The 24,288-nt window shown below is 36.8% G+C and overlaps 1 long non-coding RNA gene across 1 annotated transcript; it reads left to right on the top strand.

Moving 5' to 3' along the window:
- Positions 1-19,889: 19,889 nt before the first annotated feature.
- On the top strand, positions 19,890-21,167 carry LOC142170554 (uncharacterized). The gene is made up of 3 exons (XR_012699796.1): positions 19,890-20,109; positions 20,209-20,254; positions 20,781-21,167. It is a non-coding gene; the product is annotated as an uncharacterized LOC142170554 (long non-coding RNA).
- The last annotated feature ends 3,121 nt before the right edge of the window (positions 21,168-24,288 follow it).

The following is a 24,288-nucleotide window of genomic DNA, read 5'->3' as shown; positions in this document are numbered from 1 at the left end:
AATTCATTGGAGCTCAAGTTACAGAATTTCTTCGAAGTTGGCAGATCAAAAGAATAACGTCTACGCCATATCATCCAGTGGGGAATGGACAAGCAGAATCAACTAACAAAGTAATTATCAATAACTTGAAAAAGAGGTTACAAGATTCAAAAGGTAATTGGCCTGAGGTGTTACCTGGAGTACTATGGGCTTATCGTACAACGACCAAAACAGGCACTGGAGAAACACCATTTTCGATGGTTTATGGTACGAAAGCCTTAATTCCAGTTGAAATAGGTGAGCCAAGCACACGATACGATCAGGCAACAGAGGAATCTAATAATGAAGAGATGCGGGTTAGCCTAGATTTACTTGAAGGAAGAAGAGAAGCTGCTTTGATAAGGATGGCAACACAAAAGCAAGTAATAGAACGATATTACAATAGGAAAGCACGCCTCAGATTTTTCAAAATTGGGGACTTCGTGCTTAAAAAGGTGTTCCACTCTGCAAAAGCTGCTAACTCAGGAAAGCTAAGTCCAACATGGGAAGGACCATACAAAGTCCGTGGCATTGCGGGAAAAGGAGCATACCAGTTGGAAACAATGAATGGTAAAGTTTTACCCTCACATTGGAATGCTGTCCACTTAAAAAGATACTACTTTTGAGAAAGTACCTACAGTCAGGTATCATCGTGTTAAAATTTCTCTCTTGGTTTATTAATATTTTACTAACGATTTTAGATGCTAGGCAAAATATCTTAACTCGTGCCAAATGATGAGTCACAACCTGCAAGGCAAAATGGAGTATTCTTAAATTCCTAGCCCAGGGTTACAATTAATCTGATGGAAATACACACGAGTTAGCCCGTCTTCATCTATAATCGCACCTTCGGGTCCCACATATTTTTCTGTTTCAAGAAAAGGGGCAGAAATAAACAAGTGCTCAAGGCTTCATACTTCACCGCTCAAACACTTGGGGGACTACAATATTGTACACAGATACGTGTAGAAATGCAGATACGCAGATACGAATATCGAACGATGGAAGTCAAGTGTTGAGAAAAAATTATGAAGTCTTCAGCATTCATGAGAACAACAGAGTCATCTTTCAAACTCATAACCAAAGTCACCTTTCAAACCCTTCTTAATATGTAAAGATAGGGTCATGACTATGTACTGAAACAGGTTATGAAGAAAAACCTTGTTTATTTTATGTTATTCACAAATCTGTTACAAGAAAAACAGTTACGAGAAAGTTGTAGATGTATTGTAATACATGTAACAGTCAAACACTTGTTAAAAGTTTATAAAAAAAACTTGCCAAAGTTGTTTCATACAAAATGTGTGTATTCCTATTTCTTTCATTGTATTATAACACCATTATGAAGTTGAGACGTCTTCTTCATTAAGTGTTGATAAAATAAAAGGCCCTCTTTTATAAGCCTCATGTTAATAAGTCATGAGAAGAATCATAAAGCATTTTCAAAGGATAAAAATGCTAAACTATTCTATAAGTCCTAAATAAGTAAGCAAAAGGCAAGAATAGAACACATTGAAGTACTAACGAAACTTCTTAATATAATTAAAAAGATTAAGTAGAAACTTAGTCAATAAAGGTTTATACAAGTGCCCCATTATGATAACTGGGGACTTTCACCAAAAAATCCCTTAAAAACTAAGGGATAAAACCATCATCCAATTGAAGGGGTTAGCACATCCGAAGTGGCAATATAAATTTCACTTTCAGCCACAGGCTCGGTGGCAACTTCTGAAGAAGCGGCAACATGAACGGTTTCAGCTGAAGCAGGAATTGTATTCCCAATTGCTGCAGTATTCATTTCTTCATTTAAAAGCTCTTCTGTTCCAGGAACTTCAAGTGCAGGAGAAGGAGTATCAATAGACTGTTGGCTTTTCTCGATGGTATCTACGACTTTGGCCAGTTCAGACTGCAAGTCAAAACCTTCTTGAGCAGCTTCCGTCAAAGCATCACGACGAGATTTCAGGAAAGCCCAACTCACCTCTATGTTAAAATTTTCCTCTAGATGTCCATATTCCTTTTCCCACATAGCAAGATCGTTTTTTAAGATTTGATATTCAGCTAAATGGGAATCAAGGGAAGCTTCAAGAGAAGCATGAGAACTCTTCAAGGCATGAATCTCATCAGAAGAAGTCTGTAAGTCAGCCTGAGCTTGAGTCAAGCTTTGCACTAACTCTCCTGCATATTCTTCCTTCCTAGCCAAAAGTGCCTTCAGCTCCCTAACTTCTTCACTAGCCCTGGATAATTATTCTGACAAAGAGCATTCCAAAAGCTCTTTGTCTCTTTTCAATTGGCTTGAAGAGGCTTTGACAGTTGCCAGTTCAGAAGTTAAACCACGGTTTTGCTGCTCTAGGAGATTTTTATCTTCTTGCAACTCCTCTATGGTCCCTTGAGCATTCTTGAACTGCTCCTTCCAATTGGTTGCTTCAAGCTGGGCTCCCCTAGCTATTTCTTCGGCCTCGTGGACAGTCTTTTCAGACTCACGAGCTTTTCTTTCCAGTAGGGAAATTCTTCCCATTAATTCCGTGCCAATAAGGTTAGCCTACAGAGATAAGTCATAGAAGTGAGAGATTGAAGATAATTAAAAAAAAAACTTGTTGGTAAAAATACCTTCAAAGTAGAATGAACTACGTCATTCATCAGAGTTAAGCAGCTATGGCTCTCCATCTTCTTCTTCTCGATATCTCCAATTAGAGGTTCAAGCCAAACATCGGCTCTACCGGTCTTCCTCAAGAGGCTATGATTGGCAGGAACCTCTAAAGTAGCATTTCTCATAGTCATACTTCCACTGCTAGAACCTGTCTCTGTATGATGAACAGGGGGAAGAGGAGCAATGGAAGGAATGGAAGGAAAAGATATAGAAACCAACATAGGAGTGGAAGCAGGTGCGGTAGAAATAGCGAAGAGAACGGATATAGGAACGGTAAAAACTGGCAAAATAACGGAAGTCGTCAAAACTGGTAAAGAAATACTTACGGTTGGCAGAGGAATGGAGGAAATAGGAAAAAATGAGGAAAGAGGAGCTTCATCAAAAACAGGGCCGAGCTCGCCACTCCCGAAACCACTATCAAAAAGATGTTGAATTGACTCATTATTATCTCTTGGTTCGGCGTCCTCGTCAGAATGAATCAAAACAGGCTCGGTGGTGGAGGTTCGAGCAGGAGTGTTTTCAATTTCATCATCAATGATTATTCGTCTCCTGACCCTTGGCCTGGTAATTAGGGATGTACCCTCCTCTTCTTCTTCTTCAGAACTTTCCTTTGTAGCTTTCCTTTTAGGCAGCAAGGCTCGAGCCTTATCCAAATCAAGAGCAGCATTCGCAGACATGCGAATGGCCATAGCTACTTCAGCCGTCATTCCTCTAATGCCAAAACCTGATTAAAGGATGGATATACATGATTAAAGTTGAGGGAAAATTGCTTAACATGTAAAAAAAAATTATAAAAAGGAGGATACCATGTGTTTTGACCTTCCAACCATGTAAGGAAGAAATTGATTTCCAAGTTCTCTGCTCCCTAGAAGCAATTTTCAAAAGTGAGTCTACCCAACCACGGAAGTTGGGAATAGGTTCCACATCTCCCATGGTTGCTACAACAAACCAAGAATGGACGAGGTTAAAAACAACTTTCTTTTGAAATTCTCAAAAGTAGGTACGGTAAATAAAAGGAAACCTACGTTCAAAATTCCACTTCTCAGGGAAGGGAATATTTGTTTCGCCAATCAAGTCCACCGTACGAATAGTAACGTAACAGATATACCATCCACGATCTTTGTCATCCTTAGGATTTACCAAATCTTTTTTGCTCCTTGCAGTTAAGGTAAAAACCCCATGGCGTATTAAGTTAGGATGGTATAGATGAATGAGGTGAGAAAAGGTGAAATTGACATTGGCCTTGGAAGGTAAATATCTCAAACAAGCCACTGTTCTCCACACTAATGGACCAATTTGGGCCAAACAAATTGTAAAGAAACGACAAAAATCGAGGATAACTGGGTCAATCGGAGGATTAAAACCTAAAGTGAAGGGGTAAGTATAAACAGAAGAATACCCACTTCTAAAAGAGGAAATTCTTTGATTTGGGGAAGGAATTGACATTCGGAGACTATCCTTCCAGTTACAATCTCTTCTTATGGTGGGGATTGTAAGCTCAGTTACTATTGTTGGGTAAGTATCGGCTCTTTCTAAATTTTTAATTTGTTTTTGAAGAGACGTTTTGTCACTTTCAAAAGACAAATCGCTGGGAACTATATCATCAACTGAGGGTTCTTGAGAAGAATCAAAAATTTCCCTACTTTTAGAAGAAGGGGCTTTTTGGATAGAACTCCTTGAAGAAGAACCAGAGGAGCCGCCTCGCGTAGATTCTAACCCTGTTCGAAGCCTACCTCCTCCGCCTCTTCTGTGTCTAATAGGGGCGTTGGGGAATTGATCTAAAATTGGAACTTTTTTACGGTTAGGGTTTGAAGAAGACATTGTTAAGAAGGAAGTATGTGCTGAAGATTTGTGAAGAAGGCAAAGGAAGAAGAAGTTATGTGTAAAATGGGAACCGTCAACTTTAGAAGTGTAATGATGAAAAACCTATAATAAAGGCAACTATCACTTCGTAAATAGTGAGAATGAAGAAGTCTCGAAAAAGGGTATGAAAAGCGGAATCAATTAGAAAATGACACATGGGCAGAACATTAAATGGAAAAGACTGCTGAGGCGTTAATACTGTCATGAGCATTAATTGTGGCAAAAATTCCTTTTACATGAAGATACACTTCCCAATTATTTAATTGATAAAAAAATGGAAAGTGGGGGGACTATCTGTATTGGGAAAAACTGAATTTATATTAAAGATGATGTGGCATGACACGTGGATTAGTTAAATGGTCAAAGCGCAGCAATTGACTAAGAGGCACAGATGGAGACAGCCACGGGAAGAAGAATTTAAATAGGCACGAGACGACGTATAGATACGAGTCTCGTACCAATTTAAATTATTTACAGCCAACGAATTAGAAGGCATTGAAGGCAAAGATCTGATGACAAAAAGGAGTCCAAATTCATTATTAAATACTTAATACGTTACAAAATTGGTATTTAATAGGAATGATTGTATAACGGCTTATTTAATGTCATTTATTACTCATGATTATATCATTAAAGCTGAGGGTTCATTCTTTTACCTAGAATTATCTATAAAAGGAAGAAGTATCATCATTTGTAAGGACACGGAATACTATTGAGAATTTATTGAAATACATATCTATTTGTTTTTTTACCATCGTTCTCAAAAGTATTTTATTTTTGTCTCCTGATTATCAGTAACCCGAATTTCTTTTTAGCTTTGACCAAAGAATCAGATTTTTGGTTAAACAGTACTTATGTATATAAAATAAATTTTTGAACTTAGTTAAACAGTATAATTTACCGGTTAAGGTTTGTCACCCTTTAGCATAAGGTGGCTCTGCCACTGCCCATGATTAAACAGCAATAGCCTGATCTGCCCGTTTTAATGTGAGATATGCTTGCAAAAATCTAATTGTTTTTTCTCCCATTTTCAGCATTCCATCATATTCTTCAATATTCAATATAAAGTTTGTGAACGAGTAGTCTATTGCCATACATGGACAATAAAATACTCCCTCGGGCCCGTTTTATCTTTATTGAGAATCATTAAAGAATTTTTTTTTTCATAAAGCACTATCTTTTAGTAGTAATTAGTCATTTATAGATATCATTTGCTATATTATAGATTATAGATATCTTTTATGTGGTTATAAGATGTATTTGATGTATTTAAGCTATTGTATTCATGAATACAATAGCAAAAATAGGCATGAATCAGGGAAGTCCAGCTAATCAGTTGTTGTATTCGAGTGTATTTGACTGTATTCATAGAGTTAAACATGGGATTACAGCTGGACAAATTATTGTAGATTATTGTGTTCGACTGTATTCACGGCATGAAATAGGCGATTACACTGTTTTTAAAATGGAAAGTGAATCAATTAACATAATAGACTCCTAATATAACTCAACAAACTCAATTATCACACACAAATTTTGTATTTTCAGTTATAAAAAAGATTCTTAACCGAAAAATACTCAAAAAACATAGCAATCTTGAGAGAAATTATATAATACATCTCAATACATAAATTATATTAACTAAAAAAACTTATGAATACATTCATGGCATATAGCGAGACGGTGAATACAATGAAATACATAGAATACAGCGGGATACATTAAAATACAATGAAAAAAAAGACAGTGAATACAATGAAATACATGAAATACAACGAGATACACTGAATTACAATGAAAAAAAAGACAATGATTTTAGTTATGTGCCCCAATGAAACAACCCAATTAGCTGAATACAGGAAGTCGATGATTCTAGAATCTAGATTGCATTCCGAAGTCTGACGACGACTCTCTCTCTCTCAACTGTTAAAAAATTCTAGTCTGAATGAATATATAAAAGGATTGTGAAAAAATGGCATTTTTGAGGTGAATTGTGACTGCAAAAACAACCGACATTGCTGCTGTTATTCCATCTGCTGCTTTTGCTGTTTTAGCAAATTTCCTCTTCCCCCCCCTTCTTCTTCGTACTTCGAACGCCTTTCAAAGAATCTAAAATTTGGCTCAATACTTAAGCAAAGATTGTTTCCCTTCCCCCGTCGGAAATTTTAATGAGATGGGGGACGAGAATGGGATGTATCAAAGTAGAGAGAAAGAAAAAAGTGTAACAAATTAGCGTATTTAATGGCTTAGGGCTAGGAGGTAACCATATTTAAATATTTTGCTACAAATCTTAAAAGATATCTATATAACATAATTTTATTAAATGATATTTATTTAAAATAAATAAGGTGTTAACCTTTGTTATAGGAGGTAAAAATTCCATCATTAAATGGCATCAGTCATGAGATACCAAATTAATAGTATGTTTGGCCAAGTTTCTTCAAGTTAAAAGCACTTTTCTATTTCTAAAAAAGTAATTTTTTTTAAAGGTGAAGTGTTTGGCCAAGCCTTTAGAGAAAAAAAATACTTTTGACTAGAAGCACAAGTAATTTTGAAGAAGCAAAGTAATAAGAACATTCTTCAAAAAAAAAAAAAAAAAAAAAAAAGAATAGCTTTCTAGCAATGCAGCTTGTGTTATTTTATTGGCAATGTTACTGCAAAATTGGCTTTCTTTCTTAATTTCAATACTAGGTGCACCATATGGGGTAGATCTGTGTTCTTCAGTTACTGGTTTATAACTCTTATGTTTTGTTTGCCAAGATTTCATGTCTTCTGCGTTAGAGATATGCAGATGCAAATGGGGTATAAATTCTAACTAGTATATTGAAGTAGTTAAGAAAAGAATCAAAAGTTAACAATGTTAACTTCAAGTAGTTAGGTTAAAGGACAAAAATTGTACTCCGATCCCTCCGTTCCAATTTATGTGAACTTGTTTGACTGGACACGAAATTTAAGTAAAAATGAAGATTTTTGGAATTTGTGGTTCTAAACAAGTTCAAATGGGGCCCAGAGTATTTGTGTGGTTATAAAAGCTTCTCGTTAAGGGTAAAGTTGTAACTTTAAGCTAAATTGTTACCAAATTTAGAAAGGGTTCATTCTTTTTGGAACGGACCAAAAAAAAAAAATAGGTTCACATAAACTGGAACGAGTACAATTTATCCAATTGAAGGTTAAATGTGCTTGGTCCACTAATACAAGGACTAAAATCAGGCTTAGGCAACAACCTAAAGACTAAAATTTCTATCTTCCCTTTAATATATTGATAGGTTAATAAGGTGTACGTAGTAATTAACACACATCTACTTGTAAATTACTCTTTAGATGGTATGGTGTTGTTGAACACAGGTGGAGTACTACCATTTTTGGATCGTTATTTATTCTCATGAAGAGATGTTTAACATGATTATTGTTGTAACTCGACAAACTAAACATAAGGGTTAGTTATATGAAATTATGAACCATATAGTATATTATTTTGTCCTTTAAGACAAACTAGAGTTCTCTAGAATAAATATATAAGATAGATACATATTCTCTAGCTACGCAATTAAATATTATTACATAATTACTGGATTTCCTAACACAAATATATATCTAATAAAAAAAACTACTAGTTCTATGGAAAGTACATAGTACTTTAGCTCCGCTCCTGTGAGACATACATGTAATTCCATATAATTCTCGTATATTACTGCTGCTTCGCTACTTTAATGTTGTAGCTGTTGTCGTTGCTGTTACTGTTACTGTTGCTATTGATCTTTCTAGTTCTGCTCTTGTTGTTGCTGCTGCTGCAACTGATCAATGGAGAGAGGAATATTTAATTTGTTTATATTTGACATATAACAGGCGGTAAGTGCCACTGCACTGTATTTATCCTCAAAATCGGATAACAATTAAATTTGTAAGTGGTTTTAAGGATGCGTGGATTAAAATGACACAACAAAGCGATAAATTAGAATTGCAATTGAAACGAACAATGATAAAGTAAATTTAAACCACACAACTTGAACAGTTACAGTCTTGCAAAGTCAGTCACACTTAAAATGGATGCAGCTGGATCGATATCAAGATATAGAAGAATAGGAGCTTAAAGAAAGAAATTAATAATATACTACTTTGGACTGCGTGTTACCATGTACTTTACAAGTAATCAGACCTCCCTTTATATAGTAGGGGAGTCCTATATTAGGTACAACTCTATAAAAGATAAAAAACCCTAATTAACCGATCGATGATCTCAGGTCGACATATGCCGAGATCTCCGCCATGATATTCGGTCGGTTACGGATATCATGGCCTTCTGGTTGTCGAGCTTGACTACTTGACAATATTCTTCGAAGTTAATTAAGGACAGGACTAATCCGAATCATGTCCCTGATATCCTCGAAGGCGCGTGTTATGGTCCGAACTCAGAATGGACGAGATCCCTACATCGGTCTAGGTTCCCGGTTACCATATCTCGAGCCTGGCTTATCATGTCAGAGAGCGGGATACACTTTGAGAATGGTTTTATCCGTATATAGATAGTTTCCTCGTTTTTTGGAGAGTAGACGACGAGAAACGACATGAGCTTCTAATTCTCACCTCGATACGCCGCATCAGAAACGACAACATGAATTGAACGTGTCGTCAGTCACGTCTTAATGACATTAAATTCTTGTCAATTTCCGGTCGGCCGCTCTTGGATGCGAACCGTCGTTTGAAAACTATAAATACCCCCTTCTTTATTCATTCACACTTTACATCCAAATATTATACCCTTGTTCCTTAAAAATCTTTATACTTTCTGGCACTTATATCCTGGATTTTTGAGATCTTTGTGAGAACTTTTGCTCGTCTTCATCCCAAACCATCAAGTGTACTCCTTTAACTTCCGTTTTTTCCTCTTTTCCCCTCTATTTTCAAAGAAAATGGCGAAAACTTCTAAAATAGTTCCCCAAAAAGAAACTCCTTCTACATCGCGGCCAGCTGCTGAGGAGACCGTTCTGCGTACTCCCGTCGAAGAACCAGGAGCGGAACCCCCCTTGATCATGTTCATCTGTGATGACCCAATAGGACATATTACGTTTTGGAACCAAATTCAGTGTTCTGATGCCTCAAAAACCTCATTTTATCCTTCTTCGATTTGCGTATGCAGCCCTAGCGTGTTTTCAGAAATCTTTTATGTTAAAAACTGATAAAAATAAAAAATTTGCCTAAAAATTTCATTTGAGTTGACTTCAGTCAGCGTTTTGAGCAAACAAGCCCGGATTAGTATTTTGATGATCCCGGTTGGTTCGTATGGTGATTTGGGACTTGGGTGTTTGCCCGCAATCGAATTCAAAAGTCTCTAACCCGAGATATCGGACTTTGTAGAAATTTAAAAGTTAAAGGCTTAATGAATTTGAAATGTTTGACCAATAGTTGACTTTTAGATATCAGGTCCATATTTTTGTTTCGGAATTCGGTATAGGTCTGATACCATATTTATGATGTGTCTTTGAAATTTGGTGAGAAATAGAGTTGGTTTGACGTGATTCGGACGTCCGGTTGTGAAAATATAAGTTTCAAATTTTTCTTGAAATTTTTAATTGATTTGGTGCTCAATTTGTAATTCTAGGCTTTATTTTGGCGATTTGATCGCACGAGCAAGTTCATATGATATTTTTAGATTTGTGTGCGCTTTTGGTTTAGAGCCCCGAGGGCTCAGGTGAGTTTCAGATAGGCTACAGAGTGAAAATTGGACTTAGAACACTGCTGGTGTGTTTCAGATTTTGTTGCAGGTCTCAGACCTCGCAATTGCAGGGTCAATCATCGCATTTGAAAACCAAAGGGTCATTGTTGGTGAGCGAGTGAAAACTAACTCTTGTTCGTTATTGGTGAGAGAGTAAAAATCAAACCTGTCAACGTTGGTGCTGACCGCTGAAAATCACAAAGGCTGTACTCAATTTAATTTACAATGATCTCTAAAAGACAACAATCTTGCAACCCAAGAGGACTGGATTAGGATACCTGTCACGACTCGGATTTTCCACCCTCGTGAATCGTGATGGCACCTACTAGTGAAAGCTAGGCAAGCAAATTAGTCCATTTATTTAACCATTTTTATTTATAATCCCTTAGCAATTCCAAAACAGTATAACAAAATAGCGGAATTAATGATAACAAAACAATGCGGAAGACGAAATTTAGTAATTTAGATTAATACAAACTGCGGAAATCTAAGTAAAACTCTACCTAGAATTTGGTGTCACAATATCACAGACCGTCTAAGAGTGCTACAAATAAGGGTTCGAAAGATAAATACAATCTGTTTCGGAAATACATAAGAAATAGTGTATGTAAATAGAAGGAGACACCAGGGCCTGCGGACGCCTGTAGGACTACCTTGGGTCGCCTGAATGGACTGAAGACATCACCTTCACTGGGGTCCAAAAGCTATTGCACCGGGATCTGCACACAGTGCAGAGTGTAGTATCAGCATAACCAACCCCATGTGCTGGTAAGTGCCTAGCCTAATCTCGGCGAAGTAGTGACCAGGCTAGGACCAGACTACCAAATAAACCTGTGCAGTTAAATTATATAGAGGGGAAAATAAAAGAAGGAATATACAGTTAAGGATGGGAGGGAGAAACATGCCGCGGGGAACATCAAATAATAACAGAATAACAACATGTAAATATAAGGATCATCACAGTTCAATTACCAACAAGAAACAGAATAAAAGACAAGTGCACGGCATCACCCTTCAAGCTTTTACTCTCATCCTCACCATAAGAATCAATAAAATCTGCACAGCATCACCCTTCATACTTTTACTCTCGTCCTCATCATAAGAATCAATATAATCGGCACAGAATTGTACATCGTGCGGCACGGCATCACCCTTCGTGCATTAACGCTCTAAAAATCATACACGACATCACCCTTCGTTCTTTACACTCTCTCACAAATATCATTCACGGCATCACACTTCGTGTTTTAACACTCTTCCTCACCCAAACAACAATCACAAAGCAATAAGGGCAAGAGAATCAATAAAATTACAATAAAATCCCGGCAAGGGATCAATGACAAAACAACAATATCCCGGCAAGGTAAAAAAATATCAAAAGCAATAATGTCCCGGCAAGGGAGATGATATCATAAACCTCTTCGCTTTTCCACATTTACTTCACAACTCGATTCTCAACTTAAGCCAATGCTCTACAATATTCAACAACTAAATTCTCAACTTGAACCAACGCTCTACAATGTTCAATTAACAATAATACTTCCACAAGTCATATTCCTCAATAGAAATCATCACACAAAGCATGAACAATGCGAAACGGAGTCACATTAATCAAAGTATAAGACTCGCGGGCATACTTGACACCAACGTATAGATACTCGTCACCATGCCTATACGTCGTACTCAACAATTTGCACATAGCAAATAAGACTCAACTCATAATCCCTCAAGCTAAGGTTAGACCAAACACTTACCTCGATGCCACGAACATAATTCAAGCCTCAACTACCGCTTTACCTCTTGTTTCCACCACCAACTCGCTTGTATCTAGCCACAATTTACTTAATGATATCAATAAATCCTAAATAAATCAACTCCAATGCATAAAAATAGGTTTTATAATGTTTTCCCCAAAAAGTCAAAAATCAACCCCAGGCCCGCTTGGTCCAAACGCGAAATTCGAACCAAAACCTGATTACTCATTCACCCCCGAGCCCGGAGATATAATTGGTTTTGGAATCCGACCTAAAATTGAGGTTTAAATCTCCAAATTTCAATATTCTTAAGTTTTATCCCAAAATTCCCAATTCCACCATGAAAACCCTAGATTCTAGGATAAAATCTTGTTAAAAGAAGTTAAGGAGTGAAAGAAATAAGTTAAAAATCACTTACTAGTGTTTTGGGAGAAGAAAGAGTGTTTGGAAAATCGTCTCTTGTGTTTTAGGGTTTTGAAAAGTGAAAAATAAATAAAAAGTCTGTTTACATATACTCCTCTCAGACCCTCTCCGCGTACCGTATAAAAAGGACTATGGCCACGGAGCTCCACTGCGGACCGCGAGCGGCCGCAAAGGTATGGCCTTGCCCCGGAACTACGTGGGCCGGAACCTCATCGTCAAACTCAACCTGAGGCTCCGCCGCTGGTGCTGCTGCTTTAGGCTGAACTTTGCCCCTGCCTCGGCCTCGGCCACGCCCTCTACCCCTCGTGGGAGCTACTGCTAGGGGCTCGGACTGCTGATCAGTGGATGAGGAAGCGCGTGTTCTCGCCATTTGCGAAAGAACAGAGTAGAATTTCAATTAGCATTGAGAAACCAAACCGCACGACAAGAAAGAATAGATGTGAAATTTTTCCTAACTCAGACTCTACTAAGCTTGTTCGTGAATTGTGAGACCTAAGTAACCTAGTGCTCTGATACCAACTTGTCACGACCCCAATTTCTCACCATCGGGAATCGTGATGGCGCCTATTAGTGAAAGCTAGGCAAGCCAATTAGTCCATTTATTTAACCATTTTCATTTATAATCCCTTAGCAATTCAAAAATAGTATAACAAAACAGCGGAATTAATGATAACAAAACAGTGTGGAAGACGAAATTTAGTAATTTAGATTAATACAAACTGTGGAAGTTTAAATAAAACTCTACCCAGAATTTGGTGTTACAATATCACAAACCATCTAAGAGTGCTACAAATAAGGGTTCGAAAAATAAATACAATCTGTTTCGGAAATACATAGAAGAAACAATGTAGGTAGATAGAAGGAGACACCAGGGCTTGCAGACGCCTGTATGACAGCCTTGGGTCGCCTGAATGGACTGAAGACAGCACCCTCACTGCGGTCCAAAAGTTGCTGCACCAGGATCTGCACACAGTGCATACTGTAGTATCAGCACAACCAACCCCATGTGCTGGAAAGTGCCTAGCCTAACCTCGGCGAAGTAGTGACGAGGCTAGGACCAGACTACCAAATAAACTTGTACAGTTAAATCATATACAATGGAAAATAAAAGCAGGAATGTACAGTTTAGGATGGGAGGGGGAAACATGTTGCGGGGAACATCAAATAATAACAGAATAACAAAAGGTAAATATAAGGATCACCACAGTTCAATTACCAACAAGAAACAGAATAAAAGACAAGTGCACGGTATCACCCTTCGTGCTTTTACTCTCATCCTCACCATAAGAATCAATAAAATATGCACGGTATCACCATTCATACTTTTACTCTCGTCCTCACCATAAGAATCAATATAATCAACAAAAAATTGTACATCGTGCGGCACGGCATCACCCTTCGTACTTTTACCTTACAATATTGGCACGGCATCACCCTTCGTGCATTAACGCTCTAAAAATCATACGCGGTATCACCATTCGTGCTTTACACTCTCTCACAAATATTATGCATAACATCACCCTTCGTGCTTTAACACTCTTCCTCACCCAAACAACAATCACAAAGCAATAAGGGCAAGGGAGTCAATAAAATTACAATAAAATCCCAGCAAAGGAACAATGACAAAACAACAATATCCCGGCAAGGGAAAAGAATATCAAAAGCAATAACGTCCCGGCAAGGGAGATGATATCATAGACCTCTTCACTTTTCCATATTTACTTCACAACTCGATTCTCAACTTGATCCAATGCTCTACAATGTTCAACAACTAAATTCTCAACTTGAGTCAACTCTCTACAATGTTCAATTAACAATAATACTTCCACAAGTCATATTCCTCAATAGAAATCATCACACAAAGCATGAACAATACGAAACGGAGTCACATTAATCATAGTATAAGACTCACGGGCATACTTGACACCAACGTATAGATACTTGTCATCATACCTATATGTCGTACTCAATATTTAGCACATAGCAAATAAGACTCAACTCCTAATCCCTCAAGCTAAGGTTAAACCAAACACTTACCTCGATGCCACGAACACAATTCAAGCCTCAACTACTGCTTTATCTCTTGTTTCCACCACCAACTCACTTGTATCTAACCACAATTTACTTAACGATGTCAATAAATACTAAATAAATCAACTCCAATGCATAAAATAGGTTTTATAAAGTTTTCCCCAAAAAGTCAAAAATCAACCCCGAGCCTGCTTGGTCCAAATCCAAAATTTGGATCAAAACCCAATTACCCATTCACCCCCGAGCCCTGATATATAATTGGTTTTGGAAGACGACCTCAAATTTAGGTCTAAATCTCCAAATTTCAATATTCTTATGTTTTACCCAAAATTCTCAATTCCACCATGAAAACCCTAGATTCTAGGATTAAATCTTGTTAAAAGAAGAAAGAAATAAGTTTAAAATCACTTACTAGTGTTTTGGGAGAAGAAAGAGTGTTTGGAAAATCGCCTCTTGTGTTTTAGGTTTTGAAAAGTGAAAATTTACTGAAAAGTCCATTTAAATATATTCCTCTCAAACCCTCTCCGCGGACCGCATAAAAACGAATACGGCCATGGAGCTCCACCGTGAACCACACTAAATCAAGTGTGGCCGCAAAGGTATGGCCTTGCCCCGGAACTGCGTGGGTCGGAACCTCATTGTCAAACTCAATCTGAGGCTCCGCCGCTGGTGCTGCTGCTCTGGGCTGAGCTTTACGCCTGCCTCGACCTCTAGCACGGCCTCGGCCTTTGACCCTCGTGGGAGCTGCTGCTGCGGGCTCGGGCTGCAGATCAGTGGATGAGGAAGCGCGTGTTCTCATTATTTGTGAAATAAAAGAGTAGAATTTCAATTAGTATTGAGAAACCAAACTGCACAGCATGAAGGAATAGATGTGAAGTTTTTCCTAACACTGTAACCTCTTGGGGAAAAATATAGACGTCTTCGTACCAATCTCTCAGACTCTACTAAGCTTGTCCGTAAATTGTGAGATCTAAGTAATCTAGTGCTCTGATACCAACTTGTCACGACCCGGACTTCTCACCATCGAGAATTGTGATGGAGCCTACTAGTGAAAGCTAGGCAAGCCAATTAGTCCATTTATTTAACCATTTTCATTTATAATCCCTTTGCAATTCCAAAACAATATAACAAAACAACGGAATTAATGATAACAAAACAGTGCGGAAGACGAAATTTAGTAATTTAGATTAATACAAACTGCGGAAGTCTAAGTAAAACTATGCCCAGAATTTGGTGTTACAATATCACAGACCGTCTAAGAGTACTACAAATAAGGGTTTGAAAGATAAATACAATCTGTTTCAGAAATACATAGAAGAAACAATGTAGGTAGATGTCTGTAGGACTATATTGGGTCGCCTGAATGGACTGAAGACAGCACCCTCACTGTGTTCCAAAAGCTGTTGCACCAGGATCTGCACACAGTGCAGATTGTAGTATCAGCACAACCAACCCCATATGCTGGTAAGTGTCTAGCCTAACCTCGACGAAGTAGTAATGAGGCTAGGACAGGACTACCAAATAAACCTGTGCAGTTAAATCATATACAATGGAAAATAAAAGCAGGAATGTATAGTTAAGGATGGGAGGGGTAAACATGCTACGGAGAACATCAAATAATAACAAAATAACAAAAGGTAAATATAAGGATCACCACAGTTCAATTACCAAAAAGAAACAGAATAAAAGACAAGTGCACGGCATCACCCGTCGTGCATTTACTCTCATCCTCACCATAAGAATCAATAAAATCTGCACGGCATCACCCTTCGTGCTTTTACTCTCGTCCTCACCATTAGAATCAATATAATCGGCACAGAATTGTACATCGTGCGGCACGACATCACCCTTCGTGCTTTTACCTCACAATATTGGCACGGCATCACCCTTCGTGCATCAACGCTCTCAAAATCATACACGGCTTTACCCTTCGTGCTTTACACTCTCTCACAGATATCATGCATGGCATCACCCATCGTGCTTTAACACTCTTCTAAAGAGTAATTTACCTAAAGAGTAATTTACACTCTTCTAAAGAGTAATTTGCCAAAAATGGAAGTACTCCACCTATGTTCAACGACACCACACCATCTAAAGAGTAATTTACAGGTAGATGTGTGTTACTACGTACACCTTATTTACCTATCTATATATTCAAGGGAAGATAGAAGTTTTAGTCTTTAGGTTGTTGCCTAAGCCTGATTTTAGTCCTTGTATTAGTGGACCAAGCACATTTAACCTTTAATTGGACAAATTGTGCAATTGTTGTCCTTTAACCTAACTACTTGAAGTTAACATTGTTAACTTTTGATTCTTATCTTAACTACTTCAATATACTAGTTAGAGTTTATACCCCATTTGCTCTGCATATCTCTAACGCAGAAGACATCAAATCTTGGCAAACAAAACAGTTAAGCAAACACAAGATCATAATATTAGCCTTTTCTTCTTTTTTTGTTACTTTTTTCCTCTCATTTGTCACTCTAATTTTGTCCTTATTTTAGGAAGAGATAAAATCAGCCTATCTTGAAAAGTGTTGTTTCTCAAAAGTGTTTTTTTCAAAAGTATTTTTGGTGAGAAGCAGTTTGTGTTTGACTAATCAATTTGAGAAGTAGAGAATTATTGTTTGCCCAAGCTTTTAAAAAGTGTTTGTACGTGTATTTTTCTCAAAATACTTTTCAAAAAGGGTTAATACCCTAGAACCTCATTAAATTTTCATGTTCTTGTCAGTTTCCTACTTAATTAAACTATTTTGATGTCTAAATTCCTATTTTTTTTAAAAAAAAAAACTAATTCTACCAAAAATTCCCAATTTCCACCATGAAAACTCTAGATTTTAGGTTGAAATCTCAGGAATTAATGATTGAAAGAAACTAGTTTAGAATCACTTACCAATGATTTGAGAAGAAAAGTTATTTGAAAAATCACCTCTAAGGTTCTTGAGTTTGAAAATTTGAAGAATGAACTAAAAATCCCATCTAAATTAAGTTTTGATCAGTTGCAGGTGTTGCATTCTTCGCAAATGCGAATTCTTTCATCCGCAAATGCGACCTATTGATCACATTTGCGATCACTGCCTACCCAGCCTCCACTTCGCAAATGTGAAGCATTCCTCGCAAATGCGAAGCTTTGTTCTCAAATGCGAACTATGGCCTTCCCAGCTAATTTTCGCAATTGCGATGAGTAGATCGCAAATGCGAACCCATCAGTGACCGCAAATGCGATGATTGACCCTGCAATTGCGAGGTCTGAGGCCTGCAACAAAATCTGAAACACACCAGCAGTGTTCTAAGTATAATTTTCACTCTGTAGCCTATCTGAAATTCACCCGAGCTCTCGGGGCTCTAAACCAAAAGTGCACACAAGTCTAAAAATATCATATGAACTTGTTCGTGCGATCAAATCGCCAAAATAAAGAGTAGAATTACAAATTGAGCACCAAATCAATTAAAAATTTCAAGAAAAATTTGAAACTTATATTTTCACAACCGGACGTCCGAATCATGTCAAACCAACTCTATTTCTCACCAAATTTCACAGACAAATCATAAATATGGTATCGGACCTATACCGAATTCTATAAAAAAAATATGGACCTGATATCTAAAAGTCAACTGTTGGTCAAACATTTCAAATTCATTAAGCCTTTAACTTTTAAATTTCTACAAAGTCTGATATCCTGGGCTAGGGACTTTTGAAGTCGATTCCGGGCAAACACTCAAGTCCCAAATCACCATACGGACCAACCGGGATCATCAAAATACTAATCCGGATCTGTTTGCTCAAAACGCTGACTGAAGTCAACTCAAATGAAATTTTTAGGCAAATTTTTTATTTTTATCAGTTTTTAACATAAAAGATTTCTGAAAACACGCCCAGACTGCATACACAAATCGAGGAAGGATAAAATGAGGTTTTTGAGGCATCAGAACACTGAATTTGGTTCTAAAACGTAAGATGTCCTATTGGGTCATCACAGATGAACGTGATCAAGGGGGGTTCCGCTACTGGTTCTTCGACGGGAGTACGCAGAACGGTCTCCTCAGCAGCTGGCCGCGATGTAGAAGGAGTTTCTTTTTGGGGAACTATTTTAGAAGTTTTCGCCATTTTCTTTTAAAATAGAGGGGAAAAGAGGAAAAACCGGAAGTTAAAGGAGTACACTTGATGGTTTGGGATGAAGACGAGCAAAAGTTCTCACAAAGATCTTAAAAATCCAGGATATAAGTGCCAGAAAGTATAAAGATTTTTAAGGAACAAGGGTATAATATTTGGATGTAAAGTGTGAATGAATAAATAAGGGGGTATTTATAGTTTTCAAATGACGGTTCGCATCCAAGAGCAGCCGACCGGCAATTGACAAGCATTTAATGCCATTAAGACGTGACTGATGACACATTTCATTCATGTTGTCGTTTCTGATGCGGCGTATCGAGGTGAGCATTAGAAGCTCATGTCGTTTCTCGTCGTCTACTCTCTAAAAAACGAGGGAACTATCTATATACGGGTAAAACCATTCTCAAAGTGTATCCCGCTCTCTGACATGATAAGCCTGGCTCGAGATATGGTAACCGGGAACCTAGACCGATGTAGGGATCTCGTCCATTCTGAGTTCGGACCATAACACGCGCCTTCGAGGATATCAGGGACATGATTCGGATCAGTCCTGTCCTTAATTTACTTCGAGAATATTGTTAGGTAGTCAAGCTCGACAACCAGAAGGCCATGATATCCGTAACCGACCGAATATCATGGCGGAGATCTCGGCATATGTCGACCTGAGATCATCGATCAGTTAATTAGGGGATTTTTATCTTTTATAGAGTTGTACCTAATATAGGACTCCCCTACTATATAAAGGGAGGTCTGATTACTTGTAAAGTACATGGCAACACGCAGTCCAAAGTAGTATATTATTAATTTCTTTCTTTAAGCTCTTGTTCTTCTGTATCTTGATATCGATCCAGCTGCATCCATTTTAAGTGTGACTGACTTTGCAAGACTGTAACTGTTCAAGTTGTATGGTTTAAATTTACTTTATCATTGTTCGTTTCAATTGCAATTCTAATTTATCGCTTTGTTGTGTCATTTTAATCCACGCATCCTTAAAACCACTTACAAATTTAATTGTTATCCGATTTCGAGGATAAATACAGTGCAGTGGCACTTACCGCCTGTTATATGTCAAATATAAACAAATTAAATATTCCTCTCTCTAGCAAGGGTCCAAAATGCAAATCGCTAAAGATCCGACCTTTGTTTTATACTACTAATTTCAAAATATTTATTTCATTGTTAAATTTTGTGCCAATTCAAATATCTCCACAGCAATTGTTACGAGAGAGTATTCTCTTATGAGTTTGAAGAAATAGAGGAGTTAATATTTCTAATACAATAGAGGACTAAAAGCACATATTACTAAAGTTGGTAACAACTTACTAAAATACAAAAAACCCTAGAGCACCATTTCTCTCCTATATAAACTCATATATGCTTTATCATTCTCTCATCAATCACTTCTCAACCTGTGCGGCTATACATGAACACATCTCAAGATAATGATGAGGATGAGGATTTCAACGACGATGAAGACGTTGGAAGCCAATTCCACCTTGAATCCTGTAAAAGGTTTCATCCAAATTGAATCAATGAGTCACCAAATTGTTAGTTCTTTTCTTCATTAATAGCATTTGTATTTGTTTAATATTCTATTCTTTTATTCTTTAATTGGTTCTTACACTTATAACTGTCAATATGCTTAGGTAATGGAGCCTTGCTGCTTGAACGATCTCCCTTCCGGATATCATGGTATCTACAATCGGTTAAGTTTATTTATAAATATTGTAACACATGAAAAAATAAAAATTGATGCCATAAAAAATCTTTTAAAATTCACTCTTCTTAATCTTTCAGATCCATAAAGCATTTTTTTCTTCTCCTAGAGTTAGTCGTCCATTCAGCATTAATTAATAAAAGGAATACAATCCCCTTTTTTCAGTTTGCAAAGAGTGGTTAAAATTATAATTTTATCAATTTGTTTGTTCAATTTTGGTACAATTATTATTTTAAGCCATCTTTATATACTGTAGTTTTGGAAAGAGTATCATGCTATGTCTAAACTTCAAACAGTTAGCTTTGAATGTTCGAATTTATGCACAGAATCTTTACGTTGGAGATTTTATTGTTCAAACATTAAGTATTTAGCTTTAAATGTTCGTGGACGTAGAGTACTTATCTATAATCTGTTTAAATCTTATGTTTCGATTTTAATATATGTATATCTGTATGGTTTTGTCAATTACGACACATTTTTTATGTTTTTCTTGCTCCGAAGCACATTTAGGTTTGATGTCCAATAGAGAAGGAGATCTCCATCCTGGCCTTTCTGTATATTTAGGCACATTTAGGTTTAATATATGTATATCTTCATTTTTTACTTAAACTTCGTGTCCAGCCAAACAAGTTCACATAAATTGGAACGGAGGGATCAGAGTACAATTTTTGTCCTTTAACCTAACTACTTGAAGTTAACATTGTTAATTTTTGATTCTTTTCTTAACTACTTCAATATACTACTTAGAGTTTATACCCCATTTGCATCTGCATATCTCTAACGCAGAAGACAAGAAATCTTGGCAAACAAAACATAAGAGTTATAAACCAGTAACTGAAGAACACAGATCTACCCCATATGGTGCACCTAGTATTGAAATTAAGAAAGAAAGCCAATTTTGCAGTAACGTTGCCAATAAAATAACACAAGCTGCATTTCTAGAAAGCTATTCTTTTTTTTTTTTTTTTTGAAGAATGTTCTTATTACTAATGCCATGTCCAGTGGAAGTCGGTACAGAAGTCACTCGTGTATTAACAAAAAGTATTTTTTGGGAGAAGGTACTTTTTCCAGAAGTAGCCATAATGAGAATCCGATTCGCATCATTTCAAGTCCGTTTCTTAACAAATTTTACGGGCTCAACTTAAATACCATATAAGACCTGTACCGGGCTCCGAAACCAAAATATGGGCCCGATACCACCAAATTCTAATACATCCACATTTCCAAAAACTCCTAAAATTTCAGAGAACAATTTTCTTTAAAAATTCATTTCTAGGGCTTGGGACCTCGGAATTCAATTTCGGGCGTACGCTCAAATCCCATATTTTCCTACGAACCCTCCGGAACCGTCAAATCACCGGTCCGGGTCCGCTAACCCAAAATGTTGACCGAAGTCAACTTAAATTCATTTTAAAAGCAAAATTTATCATTTTTCACAGATTTTCACATAACGGCTTTCCAGATACGCTTCCAGACAACGCATGCAAATCGAGGTGAGACAGAAAGAGTTTTTTTAGGCCTCAGAACACAGATTTATTTCTAAAATAAGTGATGACTTTTTGGGTCATCACAATACCATATTGATTCCGAACCAATATAAAATTCCTGGTGTCGTTTACTTTTTCGCTCTTATATTATATTATGTTCCTTTACTGTTTATTGTGATAAACACTTGTTTAAATCGAAAGGACTAACAGTTCTATGTAGGCTGTCTCTGCATAAGTCGACTAGGTCTGAAGAGCAGTCGACTAGAAATTTAAAAAGGCTACAATTCACCCCCTCTTGTACTTTCATAATAAATTTGACAATGGAAGATATAGCATGTAACAGTAACTTCAATTAAGCCACATAAGAATAAACTCGATAATGGAAACTAGAGCATGAAATAACGACTACAATCTAAGAATATAAGAATGAATTGAATAACGAAAGATGTTAATAACAACTTCTAACTAAAAGCATTAAGTAACCTAAGAGTATAACCGGTCAATTTTGCCACATATAAGCGGGGTTCACACTCGTCACCTCATGTACACGTCTTTCACATAATTCAAACAATACTAACAATGTTCCAGTTCAAAAAAGGGTTTGATAAACTTACCTCAAAAGTGAGAAGTAACTTGGGGCTCAACCAACAAAAGTGTTGTTAGTAACTTGGGGGTAGAAATTTATGAGAGAAGAGTTTTTGAGGTTTTCTTTTGCTAGAGAAGACGAAATTATAGGAGGTGGTTAAGAATATCTTCACAAGGGTGATATATATCACCTTAGATAACGATGAACAAAAAGTTGGTTGTCCAAACTTTTTCTTCTTTGGATAAATACAAAAGGGTGGTTGCCCAAAACATTAAATATCAAATATATTTCATAACAATTTATCAAAATGATATTAAGTGTTAAACATAGCAACACCATGAAACTTCTTTGTACATATTAACACAATGTAGAGTAAGGAATTTTCCTATATCGTCAAATTAATGTTTAGGAAGTGTGAAGTAAAATCTATCCTAGCTAGTTATAAAGATGGTCAATTGAGATTGCAAATATTAGTCTAAAAACTTTGGGATGTTACAGAAGACCTCTAAACAACTCGGAATCACCTCAACTTTTGCACACAAGTTTCAAATGGCACAACTTTAGCGTATTTAATGGCCTAGGGTTAGGAGGTAACCATACTTAAACATAGTTCTAGCATTAGGGATAGATCTGGACGTAATTGTCTATCGTTTTTTATATATCAGGCATTGTATTCTCTAGATAATTCAAATCGAAGCAATTTGATGTCCATTTCGGGCATATATGACATGACTTATTAATATATTCACCTTTGTCATATATTTCATACATCACGCTAGATAGATATCATATTCATAAAATACGATTCATTTTCAAGATGCCTTGGTGGTGAAACGGTAGACACGCATGACTCAATCTCGTGCTAATAAAGGTGGAGGTTCGAGTCGTCACCTATAGATTTACGGGAATTCAATATTTTTTTTAAAAAAATATTACAAATATTATATATGGATGAGGACCACAATCCCACAAAAATAGAACTTTGACATTTGCATTAAAATAGTTAGTAAATCAGATCTTTTATGGAGTAAATCAGATTATACTAAGTAAATCAGATTATGTTTTAGTAAAGTTTGTAACAACTTTTGACCATAGAGCCCAATTCCTCTCCTATATATAGAGATATACTTTACCACTCATCCTCATTCTCAACACAACTCAACCTATCTAGAACCTGCAATGGAGATGAAGAGGACTACGACTAATGAAGAGAACGTCGGTGAGAATGACAATAACGAAGATGATGAAGACGATGACATCCAATTCCTTATGAGTCTTCTTCATGGATTCTTCAACATTGAATCAATGAGTCACCATGTTTGTAAGTTCCTCTCTCTTTGTTTGTGCTTTGGTTCTCATCATTGGTGTGTCGATCGATGTGCCCTTTTCCTTTATAAAATTCACACAAACACATGGAATCTAATGAATTATATTTATTGACTAGTTGTTTTCGTAGTATGCATGTTTTGTGGTTTTGCTACAACAATAAAAGACGGTATGTTTGATTCACCTGGGAAAGCTACATCAATTTCCTTGTCTTCCTTTCTTCCGATGGTAGCCTTGAGCTTTCTCGTCTCTTGTTGCAAGCTTCAACCCATTGCATGTCGATCGTATTAATCCTTTAAAATACGATCAAAATTATTCGGGAGGTTCATTGGTAGGTAATTAAGCAACAATGAATTGTTTGTTTGTTATATTCATTGAGTGTTTGGAATAATATTCCACTCTACTTCTGACCCTCTATTATTCCTCTTCCTCTCAGGTCTTCCACTAGCTTTGGCTGACCAATCACAAGTTTGGGCACCTACAAAATCTCCCGGAGATGTACAAGTTACAGCTGAATCCTGAGCCTTCTTTGGGAGGAAGCATGAAAACTTCGAAGCAACCTTCATTTCTTGAATTGATCGCGAGGATAGAATACTTGGAAAGACAAGAA

This window comes from Nicotiana tabacum, chromosome 16 (assembly GCF_000715075.1).
Source record: "Nicotiana tabacum cultivar K326 chromosome 16, ASM71507v2, whole genome shotgun sequence".
NCBI lineage: Eukaryota > Viridiplantae > Streptophyta > Magnoliopsida > Solanales > Solanaceae > Nicotiana > Nicotiana tabacum.
Note: the sequence above shows the minus strand (reverse complement) of the source record. Positions and strands in the feature narration are given on the sequence as shown.